This window comes from Symphalangus syndactylus, chromosome 16 (genome assembly GCF_028878055.3).
Source record: "Symphalangus syndactylus isolate Jambi chromosome 16, NHGRI_mSymSyn1-v2.1_pri, whole genome shotgun sequence".
Taxonomy (NCBI): Eukaryota; Metazoa; Chordata; class Mammalia; order Primates; family Hylobatidae; genus Symphalangus; species Symphalangus syndactylus.
The window spans coordinates 43,284,213-43,311,054 of NC_072438.2; the positions used below are offsets into that span (position 1 = coordinate 43,284,213).

Consider the following 26,842-nt stretch of genomic DNA (forward strand, 5'->3'; position numbering starts at 1 on the left):
TTCTACTAAAAGGTCAAAGTCTTCCCTTTTAAAGTTTGTAATACCTGATATACACTAAATGTCTAGTACACTAAAAGATTTCAAGTATGTGTTTGCTCAAATATATATTTGGTAGCAGCTTAATATAAATTAAATACTTTTCAGTTTGATCCTATTTGTAGTATATTAACTATATTTCTCTAGCAGTTGGAGGAATTGTTCCTCTTTCTAAGGAAATTCTACAGTTAATAAACCATGAAACTGTGAGTTGTTTAAGTACTAATAAGCTCACTAAACAGGGTTTTATGAACAGCTGTCATCTACGTTGTGCCAGATGATACCAAGTAACTTTCTGAGGAATATATTTTTTTATGTAATGAGGCTTAATATATTAAATTACAATTCAGAATGTATAATTATTATTTTTCCTATCCCCTGGACAGTACCCTACATCACTACATCACTACATAGCACCCTGAGGTGGCGGGGGGCAGAGGGAGGTATGAGGAAAACATTTACACAGAAGGAAACATTTGAAGACAATTTTTTAATAAACAGAATTACTTGAAGCATGCACATTAGAATTAAGTGGAACAAGGTCCCATAATTATATCTAGAACATACTCACTCTTTCAAGTAATGAAAGCCATTCTGATGAGGTTTCAGATGGAAATGAGGAACATATTGAAAACTTAAGGAAAGATCATTCTTGTTATAAATTGTCAAAGAACTTGGCTGAATTGTGTTTATGTCGTAACATTTTATGAAAAGAATAACTTGTGAGAGACAGGACACTTGCCTGAAGAGACTTCTTTTTTTTTTTTGAGACAGTCTCGCTCTGTCGGCCAGGCTGGAGTGCAGTGGCACGATCTTGGCTCACTGCAACCTGCGCCTCCCAGGCTCAAGCAATACTCCTCCCTCAGCCTCCCAAGTAGCTGGGATTACAGGAGTGTGCCACCACATCCGGCTAGTAGAGACGGGGTTTCACCATGTTGGCCAGGCTGGTCTGGAACTCCTGACCTCAGGTAATCTGCCCGCCTTGGCCTCCCAAAGTGTTGGGATTACAGGCGTGAGCCACCGAGCCCCGCCTGGTTGAAGAAACTTCTTAGCAAACTATTGAAGGTGCAGTTTGGCTTCTCTTGAATGCTAACAGTAAAGTATGAGAAGAGAGAAAAACACTTAAAGATGGATTTCTTAATCAAAAGGGAAAGGAGGAAAATATCACCTTTATCAATGAGAAAGGCTATATTGGAGAACATTCCTTCACATCTGTGATAGAAGTGGATTCAACACCACATGTCAGTCTAAGGACAACTTTCCCCTCAGTCTCAGGCAGCATTAAACAATGGATGCCATTTATGTGGAAGCTGGTTGCTATGAAAGTTATGTTGGCTGGACACGGTGGCTTAGGACTTTAATTCTAGCACTTTGGGAGGCCGAGGTGGGTGGATTGCCTGAGCTCAGGAGTTCGACACCAGCCTGGGCAACATGGTGAAACCCTGTTTCTACTAAAATACTAAAAATTAGCCAGGCGCGGTGGCACTCGCCTGTAGTCCCAGCTACTGGGGAGGCTGGGGCAGGAGAATCACTTGAACCCGGGAGGTGGAGGCTGCAGTGAGCCATGAGCCAAGATGGTGCCACTGCACTCTAGCCTGGGCAACAGAGCAACACCCCATCTCAAAAAAAGAAAAAAAAAAAGTTATGTCATGGAGATCCTGACAACACCACTATGTTCAGAAAAATATAAATTTAAACACTTCATTAAATAAGGTGTTCTACTCTTGATAATAACTCTGATGTTGATCAGTACAAAGAGTAAAACTGGTGAGTTTTGGCCTCTAGAATTTGTCTAGTTTCTCTAAGATTTGTAATGTATTAATGTGAAGTTATCTCACTATTCTTTTATCTTTAAAATCTTTCTTATATCTATATTTGTATCCTCTGGTAAACTTCTAATATGGATGATTTGTGTATTTTTTTTTCCATTTTCTTTATCAATCTCTTCAAATATTATTTGTTTTATTAATACTTTTTAAGAATTCTATTCTGGTTTATCAATCCCATTTTATCTTTTTTTGTTTTCATGTATGTTTTTAATTTATTGCCTTTTGCTTCTACTTTCTATGAGTTAATTCTTTTTTGCCTTTCTAATTTCTTTAATTAGATAGTTGTTTCATTGTTTGTAACTTTTCTTCTCTTTCAATGTAAATCTTCAAGACTAAATTCCCTTAAGAGTGCCATAGCCACTTCATCCTCCACGTTTTGCTATAGTATTTTTATTATAATTTGTTTCTACACATTTTAAATTTCCATTGTGATTTCTTCTTTGATCATAGATATATTTATGTGTGTTATATAATTTTCTAATATATAAGGATTTTAGTTTATCCTTGTGTTTTTTTTTTAACTTAACTGCATTTTGTTTAGAAAATGCTTCATTAGGCACTTTTAAGGTACTTTAAAGCAGTGGTCCCCAACCTTCTTGGAATCAGGGACTGGTTTCATGGAAGACACTGGTTTCATGGAGAAAGACACCTCCACTTTCCATGGACTTGGGAGTAGATAATTTTGGGATGCTTCAAATGCACTGCATTTATTGTGGACTGTATTTCTATTATTATTATATTGTCGTATATAATGAAATAATTATACAACACAACATAACGTAGAATCAGTGTGAGCCCTGAGCTTGATTTCCTGCAACTAGACAGCCCCATCTGAGGGTGATGGGAGACAGTGGCAGATCATCAGGCATTAGATTTTTTTTTTTTTTTTGAGATAGAGTTTCGCTCTTGTTGCCCAGGCTGGAGTGCAGTGGCACAATCTCGCCTCACCGCAACCTCCGCCTCCCAGGTTCAAGTGATTCTCCTGCCTCAGCCTCCTGAGTAGCTGGAATTACAGGCATATGCCACCATGCCCAGCTAATTTTGCATTTTTAGTAGATGGGGTTTCTCCATGTTGGTCAGGCTGGCCTTGACCTCCCCATCTCAGGTGATCTGCCTGTCTCACCCTCCCAAACTGTTGGGATTACAGGCATGAGCCATAGCACCCAGCCAGGCATTAGGTTCTCATATGGAGCATGCAACCTAGATCCCTCACATGTGCAGTTCACAACAGGGTTCTTGTTCCTATGAGGGTCTAATGCTGCCATTGATCTGACAGGAGGCAGAATTCAGGTGGTATGTGAGCAATGAGGAGTGGCCATAAATACAGATAAGCTTCACTTCCTCTCCCACCGTTCACCTCCTTCTGTGAGGGTTCCTAATAGGCCACAGACTGGCAATGGTCCATGGCCCAGGGGTTGGGGACCCTTGCTTTAAAGTTTGAGATTCCATTCATAGACTACTATAAGATCACATTTTAAAAATCTTGTATATATACACTTGAGAACAATGTGCATTCTTAATCCTTGAGTGCAGGGTTCTACATATGCCTATTAAATCAACCTTGTGAATTGTATTGTTCAAATATAGCATGCCTTAAGCAACTTTTTATCTGGTTTCCTACTTAACAAAAATAGATAAGTTTTGAAATTCCTCATGATAATAGATGTTTTGTCAATTTCTGCTATTAGATTTAACAATTTTGACTTTCTATATTTTAAGGCTATTTTGTTTTGAACATGGAAATTTAAAATTTGCATTTCTTCCTCCTCATTTAATCTATTGATATACAGTACTTTGTTTCCAAAATAATATTTTTTTGTTTTAAATACTTTTTTTATTTTATTAACATAGTACAGGTACTTTTCTTGTGATGTTTTCAACCTTTCATATCTGTATGGTTTAGGTGCATTTCTTATGAATCAATATAATTGACCTGGTTTTCCATCTAACATTATACTAATACCTAGCTGATAGCTAGTGAATATACCATACCTACATTTGTTTTGTTATTGCTACTATATTTGTAACTCATGTCTTCAGTCTTTCCTTGTGCTTTCTACTTGACCTGTTGTCAAATAGAGTCTTCATCTTTTTGGCTATTTGACTTTTCTAAAATAATGTTTTGTTTTATTGTTTGTTTCCTTATTAAACCAGCATTCGGTATTTATTTCTTTTAGTAACTCCCATATTTGTTTTCCATTTTTCTATATAAATAATGTTTGTTATATTTTTTGTTTATTAATTTCTGTATTCACTATTTCTTCTTGCATCCTAAACACTTGCTCTGGGATAATTATTCTTTTAAAATATTATATGTTAGAATCTAGTTTGAATTCTAAACTAGAACCTGCAGTCTGCAGGTGACAAAATCAAGTTTTCTGTATGTGAAATATACCTTTTCTCACTCTCATTCTTGAAAGGTAATTGTTGTGAACACGCAATTCTAGACTGATAGTTTTTCCTCCACCTTCCTAGCATTTTGACAATATAATTTCTTTGCCTTTTTTTCCTGTTGTTTCTATGAAGAAGTCTACTGTTGGACTAATTGTAATTTAGCTCTCATCCTCTTACACCTCATTATTGACCAATCGCATTTCTTCTCATTGGTTAAAAAGACTTCAGAGTTTAGAAGTGCATTAAAAGCTTTTTCTCTTTTATCTAGTAACTATATGTCATCAGGGGCCTTTCAAAGTATCTAGTTTTGTCTGTTTTAGAAATATGACATCCTTTAGCTTTTGTTTTTCAAGCAGCAGACTGACTGTGTTCAGAATCCTGAGGCAGTTACTTCAATATCTCTCCACATTAGTTTCCTTGTTTTTGAAAATGAGGGCAATAATTGCAACTACCTCAAGAACAATTAGATTGTTTCATAAGTTGAATGAGCTAACAAATCTACAGGAATTAAAACTGTGACTGGAACACTGTAGACACTCAGTAAGTCAATGGTGGGGTGGTTGTGGTGGTAGTAGTAGTTCCTGATGATATAGTAGTAGTTACTAAAGGGACATAAGTCTTCTACTATAGCACTAATGCAACTTTTAATATAATTTTAAATTACTGAAGACAAAATATTATTAATCCTGACACTACTAAACCCTTTGCTTTTCATGATGAAAAAGTCGTATTAGTTTGTCTTCCCAATGAGGGTTAAAACACATTGACAGTAGACTTTGTCTCTTATCTTTTATTTGTATTTTCTCTGTGGCTTACACAGTGCATAGTGAATAGTGGATTCTAATTACAGCTTGTATTAGTTCGTTTTCACACTATAAAGAGTTTCCTGAGACTGGATAATTTACAAAGGATAGAGGTTTAATTGACTCAGAGTTACATATAGCTGGAAAGGCCTCAGGAAACTTACAATTATGGTGGAAGGGGAAACAGGTACATCTTACATGGTGACAAGTGAGACAGAGAGTGAATGTGTGTAGGAGGAACTGTCAAATGCTTATAAAACCATCAGATCTCATGATAACTCACTCACTATCAAGAGAACAGCATAGGGAAAATCACCCCCATGATCCAGTCACCTCCCACAAGGTCCCGCCCTCAATATATAGAGATTATGGGGATTATAATTTAAGATGAGACTTGGGTAGGAACACAAAGCCTAACCATATCACAGCTTTACAAATTTTTCAACACTTTTGATTATCTAGCTTTATGGCAACCTGTACTCTCCTTGTCCTATTTTGAGAATTCATTTCATTCTATATTATCTTTTTTGTTGTCAAACTCATTTCCTTCAATAATGAACTTAATGTTTATCTTGCCTGTTGGGTTTTTAAGAAAATGAAAACTAAATGCTTTCTTTGTCAACACTAGAAATGCTGGTTATAAAGCAAGATTGTGTAAAATTTAAGTGCAGTAAGAGAAATAAGAGACAGAGTAAGAACATCAGGTTAACTTGTTTCTCAAAGCAAAATTTTTAAAATTTCTTTTTGGATGTATCTGTGGAGGTATTTTGTATCCATCAAGCCAACTCTAGTGTGCTGATATTATTTTGTGGTCTTTATTCTGAATGAACTGAAAGCCTGAAAGCCTAGATGGTGAGTGAGATAAATAGAAGGTGATAGAAATTTTCAGAAACAAAGACCTGATTATCCCTTCCCCTATAAACACATAATTTATTATGTGATTCAATCATCACTTGTTCCCTTTTGAAATGATGACTATTAAATATTTCTTATTCTTCCAATTTTGATGTTTATATTTAGCATTTTAATACAGATATGACACAACACTACTTTTCTGTGACCCATCTAATGGAATGGTGCCTGTGAAGCATACAAAATTCAATTTTTATGGCTCTTTTCCTTCCTATATATGATAAATGGAAGAGTGCAAAGCTACTTGCTATAAGTTAAGTCTAATTTTTTTCTCTCCTGTATATATTATGTCAAAATCTATGCTATTTTGCCAGTGACAGCTAATGTTAGTTACGTCTTCTCTTAGGTTTCCCAAGTTCTGAAAACAGTGCACAACCAGAAAAGCCATTTACTTCCTTCAGCAAAATGGTTGGGAATCTTTCAGTTACTCTATTCTCAACTGTATAAAATTTGTTTCTATCATTTCAGGAAAATCATATTGCTCAACAGTCAGAAATAAGGAACAGTTTTGAGGTAAAAAGAAATGTTTTCATGTTCTGCATTCTTTAAAAATTTTTTCTTTCTGTAAAATAGGAAAAGCACATAGAAATCTTAAATGCTCCCAATGGTCAAATTATTTTTTAACAGCATAGTATTTATTTATATTGTCATGGTTGAAATTATAAGAGTAAGGCACAATTTCTATTTCTGGTATAGTTTTCCATTCACTCTACACAATAACTATTATATTTAAATTTAAAGATCTTCCAGAGTTTATGTGGCTCAAGTTTTATTTTATTTAAATGCTTTCCTAAACTTGTCAAGATTACTCAGTGTGGTCATGTTGCTATAGAGTATAAGTATTATGTGTAGTCAGTATTTACAAGGTATTTATTTTAGTTATCTCTTGACTAACTTCAGGGTTGGGAATAATAATGAAATATCATTATCTATTCTAAACAAATTAATGCTACTTGAGCTGAACATGACAAATTTTCTAATCCAAGTAAGTTATCCTCTTTCAAAGCCCTGAGCCCAGGTAGTTTTTACTTTAATTTTATGGGTGAATTTGCAGTCTAATTAATTTTCTAGTATCTTTTAAAAGAGGCCTGTGGCCAGGTAATGACAAGGACAGATTTCTCTTCCACTGTGTTCCATGGATACCAGGATATAGATGACTCTATCAACAAATGCAGCTTGGCAATAGAGTATCTTGAATCAATCCTAACAGTGACTCATCCTTCTTGACATCTTCTTCAATGGCAATCCCGCCTGCGAGAAGAAGCTCTTGCTTTTTTCTGAATACTGATACATGTGGTCAGAGTGTTAGAGAAGGAAGGATGGTCTAGAAGCAATAAAACAAAATTCTAGTCTCACTCTTACTGCAATTCCAAAAAAGCAATTGTATTTTAGCAATAGTAAAGCCTGTGAAATCTCTATCACATTATAATTTTTCCCTCACTTTTAGAGCCATATTTTACCTTGCTATGTGACCAAGAGTTTTTTTAACCCTAGGTCTAATCTTTAGATTTATATTTCATTTTCATTTTATTTCTATAACTCATACTTTCAGAGGCAAGGCTCCTTCAGTGTAATTGATATGCCTGTCTTACAAGTGCTTAATGTTAGGGGAATAAGTTTCCCATTCCTTTTCAAACATACCCAGTGATAACAACACTCAAAACTAATGTTCAAATACAGCTTTAAAATGTATCTTAAGCAATAAAAATATTTGTTCGTGCAACCAACAAAGATTATTTTCTCCACTAATCTAGTTGAATTTGTATCTATTTAATAGGAAACGCAGAACTATCATGTGACCAAAGACTGAGTTAGTTTCTCTCACATAGTTTCTTTCATTTTGGGTTACTTCCTCTATATTTCAGAAAAAAAGTACGAGGCTTTGGGTAGTTAGAGGACACAAGTTTGTGTTGCTAGAAAATACGGGGCAAAACTGTGAGCCCCAAAATGCTGACTCCATATTTAATGCCATTTTTATTAAGTCCCATTAGCAATAAAAAATAATATTAATGATATTTATGAAGTACTCATTCTGAAATTGTATATGTGCAGGACACTAGAGGTTTATTTCATTTAATCTTAACAACACTATGACATACATATTAGAATTATTCCCACTCTACAGATGAAGAGATTAAAATAAAGGATAAAATAATAAAAATGGCATTGCTTCCTGAGCTAGAATATATTCAAGTGGCGAGCTCCAGAGTGCCCACAGCTAACCACTTAGCTGTACTGTTCCCAAACACTTCACTTGAAAAAGAAAGGAAGTACCATGTAGAACTTCCTCGTATCATAAGTATTTTGCACCCAATTGTACATTACATTCCTCAAATAATTCACGGAATCACTCATCAAAGATAAGTTCTATCTTTCAGGAGCTTCATGTGCACATGTAAATTCAAATCTACCTTTGCATCCACATGATTTTTTTTTTAAAGTAAGAATGCTAGTGTCTTAGTCCATCCAGGATGCACTATGAACTAGGTGGCTTATAAACAACAGAAACTCTTTTCCCAGAGTTCTGAAGCCTGGGAAGTTCAAAGTCAAAGTGCTGGTAGAGGTGATGTCTGGTAAGGACTGTATTCTAGGCTGCATACTGACAACTTTTCATTGCATTCTCACATGGCAGAAAGATGGTGAGAGACCTCTCTGGGGTTCCTTTTATAAGAGCATGAATCTCACTCATGAGAGCCCCACCCTCATGACTTTATCATCTTTCAAAGGCCCCCACCTCCTAATACCATAATATTGGTGAATGTTTTAATATATGGATTTCAGAGAGTGGTGGAGAGAAACATTCAGATTGTAGCAGGTAGTAAAGACAATGGGAAGAAGACAGAAGACAGAGATAAATGAAGAACAAGCTCAACCCCTCTTATTCCCAGACCAAACTGAGGGTCAGGCTGCTCTTTCTTGTGGCCCAATAACTGGATGCAGATGAACTGGGGAGGAAGAGAGTTTTTATTTCTGTAACCATTTACAGGGAGAAGGCCTGAAAATTATTGCCAGGCCAACTCAAAATTACAAAGTTTCCCAGAGCTTATATAACCTTCTAAGCTGTATGTCTATGTGTAAGTGTGCATTCACCTAAAGACATATGTGATTAACTTCTTTTAATCTATGACTAAGGTCTGAGTCCTGAAGACCTTCCTCTGGAGCCTCAGTAAATTTACTTAATCTAAATGGGCCCAGGTGCTGGGGTGATTATCTTGTCTCCTGCTAAATCACGGAGGTTTGGGGAGTTCTTTCAGGCTTCCAACAAACTTGTTTATGGAGGCCTGGGGAGTTTCTTCAGACCCACAATAAAACTTGTTTAATCCTAAATGGGTCCTGTTAAGAATTCCTTCTTTATTTTGTCATGCTTTAAGGCCCAGGAAAAGCTTAGGCGAAACTCTTGGTGGGCTCTTTGTTACATTCCAGCCTTTGTATAAGGGCACTGGCTTTTAGTATTTAACTTAACCACTCAGTCAGTACTGAAACAGTTGTTATGGAGGCCTGTGTTAATGACACCTGGCCTGCCATACTCTCTTTTCTTTCACAGTGAGTTGAACCAAGATGATGACTTAGAAAGCTATGTGGGAAATCCCAACATGCTTATGAACATGCTGTTAAAAATGTTTCCTTTTTGGGATTTGAACTTCAAAATCCTGATTAAACTTTTTAGCTTACTTCCTAAAGGCCAGTGTGCCGCAAGGCTTTGTAGAGGTTGTATTTGAACAAAGTCTAAGATGGGCTAGGGAGATAACCAGGATGAAAGGAAAAATGAAGCTTTGCTCTCTTTCCTTTTTCTTAGTTGGGGACAGTAATTTTGTAAGAAAAGACATGTTTGAAAGATGAATGAGTCGTTTTGCAGCTGATATTGGCAAGGACATTTAGCTTCCTGTGACCACATAGCAATGTTCTTAAAACAGGTTTTGATGTTCAGAGATGAAAGCACCTAACATAGAAAGAGGCATGAATATTCTTGAAAAAAGCTCATATTAACACTAAATATGTTATGAGGATTATTTTACAAATGATCAAGGCTGCAGTTCCCACTTACCATATTTCAGTTCATTCCCTGCCAGCATTCTTTGAATTAATTGATACTATCATATTTTATCAGTTCTAAGACACTTGAGTTTTCCACATATTACCATTTCGAAAATAGAAATGCATTTTATCATGTGATTGTAAATTGGCAGTGTTTTTTTTTTCCTTCCTTTTTCAGGGAAACAAAATAACGAAGTCTCATAATCAGTGCTATCTTCAGATTAATGACATTCTCTATTCAGGAGGTAAAAGGAGACAGTGCTTTTTTTTTTTGTTATTTCTATAAACACAATAACTTATATTGTATGATTCAGAGGGGACTAAACAACTGATTGTAATCTCTGATTATCACACATGATGCCTGACATTCCAAGACTAGTAACCGATTCTTTAAAAGTAAATACCGTTTATTCCTAAAGCTTTAACTCTGAATACTATCTCGTTTGGCAATACTTTGGACTAATCTCTAGGATCCAGAAATCCATGGTTATAATTCACAACTTCATAAACCTAAAATTGTGTGTGTTAACACTTTTGTGTGTGCATGTGTATATAGTAGATACTTTTAATTCCCTGCCCATATCCTCTTGGCATTAATTTTCACACACACCTGATTGTTTACATGAAAAACTGCAAATTTTTTGAGGGTTTTTAAATATTATGTGTGCACATTTTACTTGCACCTAAAGCAAGCCACAAGTGCTTGGGAGATAATGATCATAGAAGCAATTTGAAAATTATTGATGGGCATTGGTAGATAAATATTTCCATTTCTCTGCTCTTGGTTGGGATACCTCTGAGGAATATCGTATACTATCTCCAGATTTCCTCAGTAGGATTGAGTTCTGATTGTCCGCAATGATAGCTGGCTTTATCATGAAATTTTATTGGCTTATTTTCTTTACCTCTCTTATTTCCACACTCCTGTGCCAAATTTATTTGCCCTTGAATCCTAATAGTTTATACACATATTGTCTCTCTGTGTGTCTGTGTGTGTGCATGTATATTTTTTAGAGAAAATGTGCAGTTTAATCAAATATGTTTGATTAAGAACAACTATCTTATTATGAATTTGTTAGCTCTTTTAAAAATAGGATCTGATTCTGAAAAGAGAACTGTGAAAGAATTAGCACAGCATGCTCCTTGTATGCCTCCATGGAACCTTGGAACCACAATTTACCTTTGACCAACCTCTGGTACTCTGGGCCTCAGAAGACTCTTTATGTTGATGATTGATGATTTTGTTGTCTACACCTGGAGAATAGACTATGCCATGTGAGCTTCTCAAGCTTAACATCAAGATTGATGATGTGTACCTAGTTTTATTGTTGGGGTCCTGAGTTGTTGTTACCATGGCTGCTTGTGCAGCAGGATGTGTCTACACAAAGAGCCTACATAAAAGCCTTCTCTTGGCAGATTCTCCTTTTATATGTCCTTGTAGTTCACATCAAAAGAAAAGCACATCCTATACAACGAGGATTAGGAATCCTGTATTTGTCCTCTCTAAACTCTGCCTAATGCATACCTTCCTGTTGTTCTTTCTCTGTACCCTTTTGTTCTAATGAAACTTGGCTATGAGTACAACCTCTATTGCATCTTGTGAGTTCTAGAGAGTAAACCTACTTGAGAATATTCTTGAGACCTCTGAAACAAGCACCAAGTAAATTTTGGTAGGAATACAGAGAGCAGAAATGTTTACTCCTTGGACACTTTCTAGGGAAAGGCATGCCAAATTGACGGTTTCACATTTGGGGTAGATGGAGGAAATCTGGAAGGCTGGTGAGTAATTCTGAGCTATTGAATTCTCTCCAAAGAAGAGCCTGTAGAAGACTGTTATACACAACTTCACTGCCTGCACAGATCCTGCTTAAGATTCACATTTAGAATAAAGAGCAAAGAAAAATGTCTCTTGTTATTCAATTATAGAAGAGATTGGTTAGCTCCTTTGTCATCAACATGTGGAAGACTAAACTGGTCACTAGAGAAAGTGTTCATCAATCTGTTTAGCCTCCAAACCTCAACTTTTAATACGGAAGTCAGAAGTGGCAGGAATCTCTGCTGTTCTTATTTGGGAAATAGGAAGTTGCAGTAAGTTTGGACAGAATTTAAATAGAGTGATGCAAACTAATAAAAGGACGTACTAAGTCGGGGCCTACCTTGCAGCAGAACTGGCAGACAAGAAAGCCACATGCTCAAGAGTATAAAAAGCATGTAATTCAGATGATGTCTTTTAACCTCCTCAGTATTTAAAGGCCCTAATAGAGGACTTTCTGCAGGTCAGATAAACTGGATAAATAATATTAGGCTGGTGCAAAAGTAATTGCAGTTTCTGCTATCGCATAATGTCAAGAAACACAATTACTTTTGCACCAATCTAATACAACAACTACATACTAATATATAAGAGCAGGTCTGCTATACTGGGTTTCTAAATGAAATCATTTTGAAATAAACTTTATTTTTCTATTTTCCTAGAGCTTACTAAACTTGTGGAGTACAGAATCATGAATTTGGACTCACCATCTTATTTTCAAGTTGGTGTATGCCACAAGAACAGTAGGAAATACTTGAGCAAGATAACATTTACTTTGTTGAAATCACTAATGGCTCTTCTTCGGACAAAAAAAAAAAAAAAATACCCTTGACGGCAAGTGCTATACATAGTGACAATTCACCTCATTTTACTACTCCTCTGCTTCCTAAAATATAAGTCTCAGAAGATTCAAATTACACTTGTCAGAATTTGTTCACCATATTGACAAAAGTAAAAACAAAAAGAAAATAACAAAAGGATTAATTTACTTTAAAAGAAAAAGCAGATTACAGTAGTCCTCGCTTATCCACAGTTTTGCTTTCTGTGGTTTCAGTTATCCAAGGTCAACCACTGTCTAGAAATATAACACACAGTAAAACATTTTGAGAGTGCAAGTGAGAGGGAGAGGGAGGGAGAACATTCGCCTAACTTGTATTGCTGTATATTGTTATAATTGTTCCATTTGTGAATGGAAAATGAATCTTGGGGCCCCCAAATCACTAAGCTAAAGAGAAAAGTCAAGCTGGGAACTGCTTAAGGTGAACCTGTCTCCCATTCTATTCAAAGTCACCCCTTTGCTCACTGAGATAAATGCATATATGATTTCTTTTTTTTTTTTTGGAGAGGCTAATCAGGAACTCAAAAGAATGCAACCTTTTGTCTCTTATTCACCTATGACCTGGAAACCCCCTCCCCACTTTGAGTCTTCCTGTCCTTGGCCTTTGCTTCGAGTTGTCCTCCCTTTCCAGACTGAACCAATGTTCATCTTTCATATGTTGATTGATGGCTCATGTCTCCCTAGAAAGTGTAAAACCAAACTGTGCTCTGACCACCTTGGGCACACGTCATCGGGACCTCCTGAGGCTGTGTAACCAACACGCATTCTCAACCTTGGCAAAATAAACTTTCTAAATTAACTGAGACCTTCTCAGATTTTCTGGGTTCATACATTTTATTATTAGTTATCGTTGCTGATCTTTTATGATGCCTAATTTATAAATTAAATTTTTTCATAACTGTGTATGTATAAGAAAAAACAGTACATACAAGATTTTATACTATCTGCAGTTTCAGGCATTTATTGGGGGTCTTGGAATGTATACCCCACCGATAAAGGGGGACTACTCTACTGCAAAGTATGCTGTCACTTTAAAGTGTATTACAATGTGATGTTACTATAACCATCTGTCTAAAAAATGCTTTCCAGGGCTGAATCTCTATACTTATTTGAAGTCATATCTAAACAATTCAAGTTAAAGGGTATACTATAATATGGTTCTACTTATTAAGAGTTAGATTAAGATTTAAATGCAAATTTGTGTTATGTGTGACAAATTCTATGTTATCTACAGCCACCAGTTAAGTCAAATGTCTTTTAATGTGCATTTAATTATATTCTTATAAATCCTAGCAGTTTCTAAGCCCTTGAGACCTTGTGTTTACAATTTAAGTAAATTGCTGCTAGATGGAAATCTTGCAAATCTGGGGACATGAGACCAGACAGAATATTTCAGTTTATTTTTAAATTCATATAGTATTGAATTTATTACTAATGAAAATGAACTCATAAACATTTATTATCAAGATATTACATTGTAATTCATAATAGTCACCTTATGACTTAATCTTCTCCCACTCCCACCCCAGAAAACCACCACCCAATGTTAAGTCCCTTGAAAAAAGAAGGTATCCTTTACTCATCTCTGTACAGTCAATTCCTAGTACATTGTTTGGGTCATGTTGGGTAATCAATGAATGTTTGATGAACCAAATGCAAAAAGTTTTGTTTAAGGTGAATTTGTTTGATTTGGATAGTTATTTATTTTTAAACTATTTTTTACTTTTGATTTAAAATAATAAATATTTTAACATTATAGAAATGAATAAAAAAGAAAAAACCTCCTAGGGTTTTGCCATGTAACTGAAACTTCTGCACTCATGTCCTATTTTATAGGTATCATATGGACTTCACTATACATTTATTAACTTCTTTTGGTAAACTCAATCCCCACTGATAGCAATGAGGATTTAGGAGCCCCATCAAGGCACTGAGTGAGTAAGCTATCCAAGTTTATTTGCAAAATAATCTCACTGGGAAGTAAGAACCTCTGTAACCCTCAGGGTAAGTAATTGTTCTTATGCAGCAATAGTGCCCCAGGAAAAACAGGTTAGACAATATTGACCTATACACTTTAGTCCCTTTTTGCTACCTAAAACCAAGTCATCAAGAGGTACAACAATATTAGAGGGTTTCCCCAGATTGGCAGGCTCAGCATGATTATCTTTATTTATAACTCAAGACTCTCCCCTTGTGACCTCTTCCCTCTGTATTCACTGTGTAAATTCCTTCCTAACTTATTTGCAGAACTCCCACCAAGGCAGGGCTAGTTATACCATATGTTGCTCCTCACCGATAACTGTTGACTTCATTTCCTAAGGACTGTTCTCATTAAAATATTGTGAACATGAATATTTCATATAATTATCATGAAAAAGAAACTCTTTTTAAAGGGTGGTATTAATTCAATTTAGACTTTGTTGGGTCATTTATCTACTTGACCATTCCTCAGTTGTATCTTTGCCTTAGCTCAAGCTATTTCAAGTATGAAAATGTAATATCATGCTCCTTCTTTGATTTTCTCTTTTTTTAATTGAGGCAAGAACATTTAACATGAGAACCACTTTACAAATTTTTAAGAGCACAATATAGCACTGTTAACAACAGGCACTAGGTTGTACAGAAGATCTCCAGAAGTTATTCATTTTGCACAACTAAAACATTACACTGATTAAACAACTCCTCTCCCCAATGCTCCTGTTAACCACCATTCCTTTTCTGTTTCTATGAATTGATTAATTTTATAGTGCTAAATGCCTACATCAAAAAGTTAGAAAGATTGCAAATTAACAACCTAACATCACACCAAAAGGAACTACAAAAAAAAAAGCAAACCAACTCCAAAACTAACAGAAGAAAAGAAATAAACAAAATCACAGCTAAACTGAATGAAATTGAGATTTAAAAATTTATACAGGCCGGGTGCAGTGGCTCATGCCTGTAATCCCAGCACTTTGGGAGGCCGAGGCGGGTGGATCACGAGGTCAGGAGGTCGAGACCTTCCTGGCTAACACAGTGAAACCCCGTCTCTACTAAAAATACAAAAAATTAGCCAGGCGTGGTGGCATGCACCTGTAGTCCCAGCTACTCAGGAGGCTGAGGCAGGAGAATGGTGTGAACCCAGGAGGCAGAGTTTGCAGAGTGAGCCAAGATCATGCCACTGCACTCCAGCCTGGGCAACAGAGCGAGACTCTGTCTCAAAAAAAAAAAAAAAGAAAAGAAAAAAAAATTTATACAAAAGATCAACAAAATCAAAAGTTGGTTAATTGAAATAATAAATAAGATTGATAGACCAGTAGTTAGAATAATAAAGAAAAAAGAGAGAGAAGATCCAAATAAACACAAGCACAAATGACAAAGGTAACATTACCATTGACCTTACAGAAATACAAAAAAACCCTCAAAGTCTATTATGGAGACCTCTATACACATAAACTAGAAAACGTAGAAGAAATGGATAAATTCCTAGAAACATACAACCTCCCAAGAGTGAGAAAGGAAGAAACTGAATTCCCAAACAGACCAATAACAAGTTGCAAAATTGAATCAGTAATAAAAATTCTACTAACCAGAAAAAACCATAAACCACACAGATTTACAGCTGAATTCTACCAGATATATGAAGAAGAGCAGGTACCAATCCTACTGAAACTGTTCCAAGAAACTGAGGAGAGACTCTTCCCTTACTCATTCTATGACGCCAGCATCATCCTGATACCAAAATCTGGCAGAGGCAAAACAACAAAATAAAGAAAACTCCAAACCAATATCCTCGATGAACACAGCTACAAAAATCCTCAACAAAATACTAGCAAACTGAATCCAGCAGCACATCAAAAAGCTAATCTCTCATTGAGATAAGCTAATCTCTGACTGATGTGCTGCTGGAGCACATCAAAAAGCTAACCATGATTAAGTTTTTTCCTGGGATGCAAGGTTGGTTTAACATAGGCAAATCAATAAATATAATGCATTACATAAACAGGACTAAAGACTAAAACCACATGAGCATCTCAATAAATGAAGAAAAGGCTTTTGACAAAATTCTACATCCCTTCATGTTAAAAACCCTCAACAAACTAGGCATTGAAGATAAATATCTCAAAATAATAAAAGCCATCTTTGTCAAACCCACAGCCAACATCATACTAAGCGGGCAAAAGCTGGAAGCTTTCCCCAGGAGAACCAGAACAAGACAAGGATGCCCACTGTTACCACTCTTATTTGATGTAGTTGAATAATGAAAATAAGTTGAAATAAGTTGAAAAATAGTTGAAATAAGAAAAAGAAATGAAAGAAAGAAAAGGCATCCAAATAGGAAGAGAGGAAATCAAACTATCTCTCTTAATAGATGATATGATTCTATACCTAGAAAAGCCCATAGTCTCTATACAAAGGCTCCTAGAATTCACAAACAATTTCAGTAAAGTTTCAGGATACAAAATCGATGGACAAAAATTAGTACATTTCCATATGCCAATGAAATTTAAATGGAAAGCCAAATCAGAAATGCAATCCCATTAACAAGAATCAAAAAAAAAGAATAAGATACCTAGGAATATAGCTAAACAGAAAGGTGACATCACTACAATAAAAATTACAAAATACTGCTGAAGGAAATCATAAATAACACAAGCAAATGCAAAAACATTCCATACTCATGGAGAGAAATAATCAATGTCATTAAAATGGCTGTATTGCCCAAAGCAATTTACAGATTCAATGCTATCAAACTATATATCCTATCAAATTACCAATGCCACTTTTTGCAGAATTAGAAAAAAACTATTCCAAAATTAATATGAAACAAAAAAAATGGTTTTGTCTAAGCAAAAGAGCAAAGCTGGAGGCATCACATTACCTGACTTCAAAGTACCTATCAAGGCTACAATAACCGAAACAGCATAATACCAGTACAAAAATAGACATACAGACCAATGAAATAGAATAGGAAACCCAGAAATAAAATCATCTACCTACAGACATTTGATCTTTGAGAAAGTTAACAAAAATGAGCAATCAGAGAAGGACTGCCTATTTAATAAAAGGTGCTGGGATAACTGGCTAGTCATATGCAGAGGTTTGAAACTGGATCCCTTCCTTTATACCATATGTAAAAATCAACTCAGGATTGATTAAACACAAATGTAAAACAAAAACTCTAAAAACCCTAGAAGAAAACCTAGGAAATACCATCCTGGACATAGGCCTTAGCAAATATGACAAAGACTTAACATTTCATGATAAAAGCAATTGCAACAAAAACAAAAATTGGCAAGTGGGACCTAATTAAACTAAGCTTCTACAGAACAGAAGAAACTGTAAACAGAGTAAAGGGACAACCTACAAAATGGGAGAAAATACTTGCAAACTATGCATATGACAAAGATCTAATATCCAGAATCTATAATGAACTTAAATAAATCAACAAGCAGAAAAAAAAAAAAACACTAATTAAAAATGGGCATGACGCCAGGCGTGGTGGGTCATGCCTGTAATCCCAGCACTTTGGGAGGCTGAGGCGGGTGGATCACGAGGTCAGGAGATTGAGACCATCCTGGCTAACACAGTGAAACCCCGTCTCTACTAAAAAATATACAAAAAAAATTAGCCAGAAGTGGTGGCAGGCGCCTGTAGTCCCAGCTACTAGGGAGGCTGAGGCAGGAGAATGGCGTGAACCCGGGAGGTGGAGCTTGCAGTGAGCCGAGATTGCACCACTGCACTCCAGCCTGGGTGACAAAGCGAGACTTCATCTCAAAAAAAAAGAAAAAAAAGGGCACGACATAAACAGACAGATGTCTGTCAAAAGAAGACATATACACACAGCCAATAAGCATATGAAAAAAATGCTCAACATCACTCATCATTAGAAAAATACAAATGAAATTCACAATGAGATACCGTCTCACACTAGTAAGAATAATTATTTAAACATCACATTTCAATCTTTAATTTTTTTCTGAATTCCGGCAGGAAATGGAGTATTATTATTAAATCCCTTCAACCTCAACAACTTTGTTTGCCATGTACTTGAAAACCCTATGAGATTCAATTTTCAGGACCAAATACAACCTGCACAATGCAAAGTTTCTTATATAGGGAAGATAGTTATAGTAAGTAGGACCACCATATTTTAGTAGTTGAGTATATTTTTTGGCTCTAACTTTGAAGGGTCACTCAGCCTCGGGTGGCTTTGTCTACAGGTAAAGAATTGCTTTATATAAGCAGATTTTCTTTTTCTTTTCTCAATAGATACGGAGCTTGGCGAATACAGAATATTGAGTCTCTAGCAAATGCAGAATAATCAGTTCTTACCAAACATGAACTTCCAAGACATTAGAAAATGCTGACCTTTTGGAGTCGCAATGTGTGCTAATGTTAGTTTAAGCATATGAGCTACTACAGTTTGACCTCAACTATCCAGTATGTCAAGTGAGGTCCTGGTATGGATTAAATCGTTTTGTAACAGAGGTAGAGAAAATATTTGCCATTTTATAGTGTATCTCAGCTGAGAAGGCATGAATTTAAAAGTTAAAAATGTGCTATGTTTTGTATCAAAGGTCACAATCAATAGAGTGAAAAGACAATGTACAGAATTAGAAAAATATTTGGAGATAAAAATCTGATAAAAAGTTAATATCTGGAATATATTTTAAAAACTCCTACAAGTCAACAACAACAAAAATCAATAAACTGGATTTAAAAAGTCAGCAAAGGACATAAATAGGCATTTTCCCAAATTTGACATATAAATGGCAAACAAGCAAATGAAAAGATGCTCAACATCACTAATTGCTAGAGAAATGCAAATCAACCACCAGGAGATATTATCTCACAACCATCACAATGGCTACTATGAAAAACAAAAACCAAAATAAATATTTGAGAGGATGTAGAGAAACTAGAACCCTGTGCACAGTTAATAGGATTGTGAAATGGTATAAGTGTTATGGGAAACAGGATGTCGATTTCTCAAAAAATTGAAAATAGAATTACAATTTCTGGTTATATATCCAAAGGAATTGAAACCCGGGTCTTGAAGAAATATTTGCACACCCATGTTCATAGCAGAAGTATTTACAATAACCAAGAGCTAAAAGGAAACCAAATGTACATCGACAATAAATAATAAAGTGCGGTATATACATACAATGAAACATTATTCAACTTTAAAAAGGAAGAAGTTTTTATCACATGCTACAACGTGAATGAACCTTGAGGATGTCATACTAGGTGAAATAAGGGAGTCAAAAAAAGACAAATACAGGCATACTTTGGAGATATTGAGGGTTCTGTTCCAGATGACTTCAATAAGCAACTATTGCAATAAAGTGAGTCGCACAATTTTTTTCTGTTTTCCAGTGCACATAAAATTAACATTTACACTATAGTATAGTTTATTAATTATGCAATAGCATTATGTCTAAAAACAATGCACATACCTTAATAAAAATGCTTTATTGCTAAAAATGGCTAACAATCATTTGAGCCTTCAGCAAGTCATAATTTCTTTGTTAGCAGAGAGTCTCACCTTAATGTGGATAGCTGTTCACTGATCAGGACGGTGCTTGTTGAAGTTTGGTAATTTCTTAAAATAAGACAACAATGAAGTTTGCCATATCAAATGACTGTTCCTTTCCTGGAATATTTCTCTACAGCATGTGAAACTTTTTTTTCTTTTTTTTTAATTTTTCCATAGGTTTTTGGAGTACAGATAGTATTTGGTTACATGAGTAAGTTCTGTAGTGGTGATTTGTGAGATTTTGATCCACCTATAACCCAAGCAGTATACACTACACCCTATTTGTAGTCTTTTATCCCTCATCCCCATCCCACCCTCCCCCACAATCCCCCAAAGTCCATTGTATAATTTTTTTTTTTTTTTTTTTTTTTTGAGATGGAGTCTCACTCTGTTGCCAGGCTGGAGTGCAACGGCGTGATCTGGGCTCACTGCAAACTCCACCTCCTGGGTTCAAGCGATTTTCCTGCCTCAGCCTCCCAAGTAGCTGGGATTACAGGCATGCACCACCACTCCCAGCTAATTTTTGTATTTTTAGTAGAGACAGGGCTTCACCATGTTGGCCATGGTCTTGATATCCTGACCTCGTGATCCTCCCACCCTGGCCTCCCAAAGTGCTGGGATTACAGGTGTGAGCCATCGCGCCCGACCCATTGTATAATTCCCATGCCTTTGCATCTCATAGCTTAGCTCCCACATATCAGTGAGGACATATGATGTTTGGTTTTCCATTCCTGAATTACTTCACTTAGAATAATAGTCTCCCATCTCATCCAGGTCACTCTGAATGCCATTAATTCATTCCTTTTTATGGCTGAGTAGTATTCCATAGTATATATATACCACAGTTTCTTTATCTAATCATTGATTGATGGGCATTTGGGTTGGTTCCACGATTTTGCAATTGTGAATTGTGCTGCTATAAACAAGTGTGTGCAGGTATCTTTTTCAAATAATGACTTATTTTCCTCTGAGGTGACACCCAGTAGTGGGATTGCTGGATCAAATGGTGGTTCTACTTTTCGCTCTTTAAGGAATCTCCACACTGTTTTCCACAGTGGCTGTACTAGTTTACATTCCCACAAGCAGTGTAGAAGTGTTCCATGTTTACCACATCCACACCAACATCTATTGTTTTTTGATTTTTTGATTATGGCCATTCTTGCAGGAGTAAGGTGATATTGCACTGTGGTTTTGATTTGCATTTCCCTGATCATTAGTGAAGCTGAGCATTTTTTAATATGTTTGTTGGCCATTTGTATATCTTCTTTTGAGAACTGTCTGTTCATGTCCTTAGCCTACTTTTTGATGAGATTGTAGGGTTTTTTTTCTTGCTGATTTGCCTGAGTTCGCTGTAGATTCTGGATATTAGTACTTTGTCAGATGTACAAATTGTGAAGATTTTCTCCCACTCTGTGGGTTGTCTGTTGACTCTGCTGACGGTTCCTTTTGCCATGCAAAAGCTCTTTAGTTTAATTAGGTCTCACCTATTTATATTCGTTTTTATTGCATTTGCTTTTGGGTTCTTGATCAAGAGATCCTTGCCAAAGCCAATGTCTAGAAGGGTTTTTCCAATGTTATATTCTAGAATTTTTGTAGTTTCAGGTCTTAGATTTAAGTCCTTAATCCATCTGGAGTTGATTTTTGGGTAAGGTGAGAGATGAGGGTCCAGTTTCATTCTCCTACATGTGGCTAGACAATTATCTCAACACCATTTGTTGAATAGGGTGTCCTTTCTCCACTTTATGTCTTTGTTTGTTTTGTTAAAGATCAGTTGGCTGTAAGTATTTGGGTTTACTTATGGGTTCTCTATTCTCTTCCACTGGTCTATGTGCCTATTTTTATACCAGTACCATGCTGTTTTGGTGACTATGACCTTATAGTATAGTTTGAAATCAGGCAATGTGATGCCTCCAGATTTGCTCTTTTTGCTTAGTCTTGCTTTGGCTATGTGGGCCCTTTTTTGGTTCCATGTGAATTTTAGAATTGTTTTTTCTAATTCTGTGAAGAATTATGATGATATATTCATGGGAATTTGTAGATTGCTTTTGGCAGTATAGTCATTTTCACAATATTGATTCTACCCATCCACGAGCATGAGATGGGTTTCCATTTGTTTGTGTCATCTATGTTTTCTTTCAGTAGTGTTTTGTAGTTTTCCTTGTAGAATTCTTTTGCCTCCTTGGATAGGTATATTCCTAAGTATTTTACTTTTTTTGCTGCTATTATAAAATGGGTTGAGTTCTTGATTTGATTCTCTGCTTGGTCACTATTGGTATATAGGAGAACTACTGATTTATGTACATTAATCTTGTATCCAGAAACTTTGCTGAAAACTTTTATCAGTTATAGGAGCTTTCTGGAGGAGTCTTTAGGGTTTTCTGGGTAAACAATCATATCATCAGCAAACAGTAACAGTTTGACTTCCTCTTTACCGATTTGGATACCCTTTATTTCTTTCTCTTGTTTGATTGCTCTGGCTAGGACTTCCAGTACTATGTTGAAGATAAGTGGTGAGTATGGGCATCTTTTTCTTGTTCCAGTTCTCAGAGGGAATGCCTTCAACTTTTCCCCATTCAGAGTTATGTTGGCTGTGGGTTTGTCAAAGATGGCTTTTATTATATTGAGGTGTGTCTCTTTTATGCCAATTTTGCTGAGTTTTAATCATAAAGCAATGCTGGATTTTGTCAAATGCTTTTTCTATATTTATTGAGATGATCATGCAATTTTTTAAAAATTCTGTTCATGTGGTATATCACATTTATTGACTTGCATATGTTAAACCACCCCTGTATCCCTGTTATAAAACCCATGTAATCATGGTGGGTTATCTTTCTGATATATTGTTGGATTCGGTTAGCTAGTATTTTGTTAAGGATTTTAGCATCTATGTTCATCAGGGATATCAGTCTGTAGTTTTCTTTTTTGGTTATGTCCTTTCCTGATTTTGGTATTAGGATGATGCTGGCTTCATAGAAAGAATTAGGGAGGGTTCCCTCTTTCGCTCTCTTGTGGAATACTGTCAATAAGATTGGTACCAATTCTTCTTTGAATGTCTAGTAGAATTCTGCTGTGAATCCATCTGGCTGTAAAGTTTTTTGGTTGGTAATTTTTAAATTACTATTTCAATCTCTCTGTTTGTTATTGGTCTGTTTAGGGTGTCTATTTCTTCGTGATTTAAGCTAGGAGGGTTGTATTTTCCCAGGAATTTATCCATCTCTTCTAGGTTTTCAACTTTATATGCATAAAAGTGTTTATAGAAGCCTTAAATGATCTTTTGTATTTCTGTGGTGTCAGTTGTAGTATCTCTCATTTCATATCTTATTGAGGTTATTTGGATTTTCTCTCTTCTTGTTTAATCTTGCTAATGGTCTATCAATTTTGTTTATCTTTTCAAAGAACCAGCTTTCTGTTTCATTTACCCTTTGTATTTTTTTGGTTTTAATTTCATTTAGTTATGCTCTGATCTTGATTATTTCCTTTCTTCTGCTGGGTTTGGGTTTGGTTTGTTCTTGTTTTTCTAGTTTCTTGAGGTGTGACCTCAGAATGTCAGTTTGTGCTTTTTCAGTCTTTTTGATGTAGGCATTTAGGGCTATGAGCTTTTCTCTTGGCATTGCCTTTGCTGTATCCCAGAGGTTTTGATAGGTTGTGTCACTACTGTCATTCAGTTTGAATAATTTTTTAATTTCCATTTTGATTTCGTTTTTGACCCAATGATCATTCAGGAGCAAATTCTTTAATTTCCATGTATTTACATGGTTTTGAAGGTTCCTTTTGTAGTTGATTTCCAGTTTTCTTCCACCGTGGTCTGAGAAAATGCTTGATATAGTTTCAATTTTCTTAAATTTATTGAGGCTCATTTTGTGGCCTATCATATGGTCCATCTTGGAGATATTTCCAGCACTGTTGAATAGAATGTGTATTCTGCAGTTGTTACATGGAATGTTCTGTATATATCTATTAAGTTGATTTCTCCAAGGTATAGTTTAAATCCATTGTTTCTTTGTTGACTTTCTGTCTTGATGACCTGTCTAGTGCTGTCAGTGGAGTACTGAAGTCCCTCACTATTATTGTGTTGCTATCTATATCATTTCTTAAGTCTATTTGTAATTGTTTTATAAATTTGAGAGCACCAATGTTAAGTGCATATGTTTAGGATTGTGATATTTTCCTGTTGGAAAAGGCCCTTTACCACTATGTAATGTCCCTCTTTGTCTTTTTAAACAGCTGTTGCTTTAAAGTTTGTTTTGTCTGATACAAGAATAGATACCCCTGCTCACATTTGGTGTTCATTTGCATGAAATACCTTTTCCCACCCCTTTCTTTTAAGTTTATATGAGTCTTTATGTGTTAGGTGAGTCTACAGAAGGCAGCAGATAGTTGGTTGGCAAATTCTTATCCATTTCGCAGTTCTGTATCTTTTAAATAGAGAATTTAGGCCATTTGCATTCAGTGCTAGTATTGAGATTTTAGGTACTATTCCACTCATTGCGCTATTTTTTGCCTGTATACCTTGTTTTTGTTTTTGCTTTTTAAATTGTATTTTGTTTTATAGGTCCTGTGAGATTTATGCTTTAAAGAGGTTCTGTTTTGATGTGTTTCCAGGATTTGTTTCAAGATTTAGAGCTTCTTTTAGCAGTTCTTGTAGTGGCGGTTTGGTAGTGGTGAATTCTCTCAGCATTTGTTTGTCTGAGAAAGACTGTATCTTTCCTTCATATATGATGTTTAATTTCGCTGGACACAAAACTGTTGGCTGATAATTGTTTTGTTTGAGGAGGCTGAAGATAGGGCCCCAGTCCCTTCTAGCTTGTAGGGCTTCTGCTGAGAAATCTGCTGTTAATCTGATAGGTTTTCCTTTATAGGTTACCTGGTGCTTTTTTCTCACAGTTCTTAAGATTCTTTCCTTCATCTTAACTTTAGATATCCTGATGACAATGTGCTGAGGTGATGATCTTTTTGTGATGAATTTCCCAGGTATTCTTTGTGTTTCTTGTATCTGGATGTCTAATTCTCTAGCAAGGCCAGGGAAGTTTTCCTCAATTATTCCCCCAAATATGCATTCCAAACTTTTAGATTTCTCTTCTTCCTCAGGAACACCAGTGATTCTTAGGTTTGGTTGTTTAACATAATCCCAGACTTCTTGGAGGCTTTGTTCATATTTTATTCTTTTTCCTTTGTGTTGGATTGGGTTAATTCAAAGACCTTGTCTTCAAGCTCCGAATTTCTTTCTTCTACTTGTTCAATTCTACTGCTGAGACTTTCCCAGAGCATTTTGCATTTCTATAAGTGTACCCAATGTTTTCTGAAGTTTTGATTATTTTTTTCGTTATGCTATTTATTTCCTTGAATGTTTATCCCTTCACTTCTTGTATTGGTTTTTGGATTTCCTTGCATTGGGCTTTGCCTTTCTCTGATGCCTCCCTGATTAGCTTAATAACTAACCTCCCGAATTCTTTTTCAGGTAAATCAGGGATTTCTTCTTGGTTTGGATCCATTGCTGCATGAGCTACTGTGATTTTTGGGGGTGTGTTAAAGAGTCTTGTTTTGTCATATTGCCAGAGTTGGTTTTATGGCTTCTTCTCATTTGGATACGCACTGTCAGAGGGAAGGTCTAGGATCGAAGGCTGTTGTTCAGATTATTTTGTCCCACGGGGTGTTCACTTGATATAATACTCTCCCCCTTTTCCTATGGATGTGGCTTCCTGAGAGCCGAGCTGTAGAGGTTGTTATCTCTCTTCTGGGTCTAGCCACCCAGTGAGTCTACCATACTCCAGGCTGGTACTAGGGGTTGTCTGCATAGAGTCCTGTGATATGAACCATCTATGGCTCTCAGCCATAGATACCAGCACCTGTTCCAGTGGAGGTGGCAGGGGAGTGAAATGGACTCTGATGGTTCTTAGCTTTGGTGATTTGATACTCCATTTTTGTGCTGGTTAGCCTCCTGCCGGGAGGTGGCACTTTCCAGACAGCATCAGCTGTGGTAGTATGGAGAGGAACTGGTGGTGGTTGGGGCCCTAGAACTCCCAAGAGTATATGCCCTTTGTCCTCAGCTACCAGAGTGTGTAGGGAAGAACCATCAGATGGGGGCAAGGTGAGGCGTGTCTGAGTTCAGACTCTCCTTGGGCAGGTCTTGCTGCAGCTGCTGCAGGGGATGGAGGTGAGGTTCCCAGGTCAATGAAGTTGTGTACCTAGGAGGATTGTGGCTGCCTTTGCTGAGTCATGCAGGTTGTCAGGAAAGTTGGGGAAAGCCAGCAGTCACAAGCCTCACCTAGCTCCCATGCAATCTGAAGGGCTGGTCTCACTCCCTTCGTGCCCCGGCTAACAGCAGTAAGTCTGTTTCAAGGCAGTGGGCAAGCAGAGCTGAGACCTTTCCCCAGGCTACCCACCTCCCAGCTGCGAAAGGAAAGGACTTTAGTTCTTCCCCCACCTGTGGAGTCTGCATGCCAGATTCATGCCCTCCTCAGAGTTCTGGCCAAGAGGCTTCTCGACCAGTTCAAATTGTTACAAAGTTCCCCTGGAGACTTCCTTCTCCCTGTGCCATTTTTCCCTGTGCCACTGGCCACCCTCCCAAAGGATCCCTTTGATGCCAGGCAGAAATGGCCTGCTTGGGGACTCAGCAAGCTCCCAGGGCCTGTCCTGCTGCTTCCTCTACCCCTGTATTTT

The 26,842-nt window shown here is 36.4% G+C and overlaps 2 long non-coding RNA genes across 2 annotated transcripts in view; one reads left to right on the forward strand and one right to left on the reverse strand.

Annotated features, from left to right (window-relative positions):
- Nucleotides 1-6,492, forward strand: part of LOC134732732 (uncharacterized) — a 51,906-nt gene extending 45,414 nt beyond the window's left edge. The window contains exon 3 of the long non-coding RNA XR_010116215.1: nucleotides 6,443-6,492. This is a non-coding gene — a long non-coding RNA (uncharacterized lncRNA). The remainder of the gene's footprint in view (nucleotides 1-6,442) is intronic.
- The window catches only part of LOC129464715 (uncharacterized), a 60,894-nt gene that overhangs the window by 23,535 nt on the left and 10,517 nt on the right, over nucleotides 1-26,842 (reverse strand). The gene's annotated exons all lie outside the window — the stretch shown is intronic.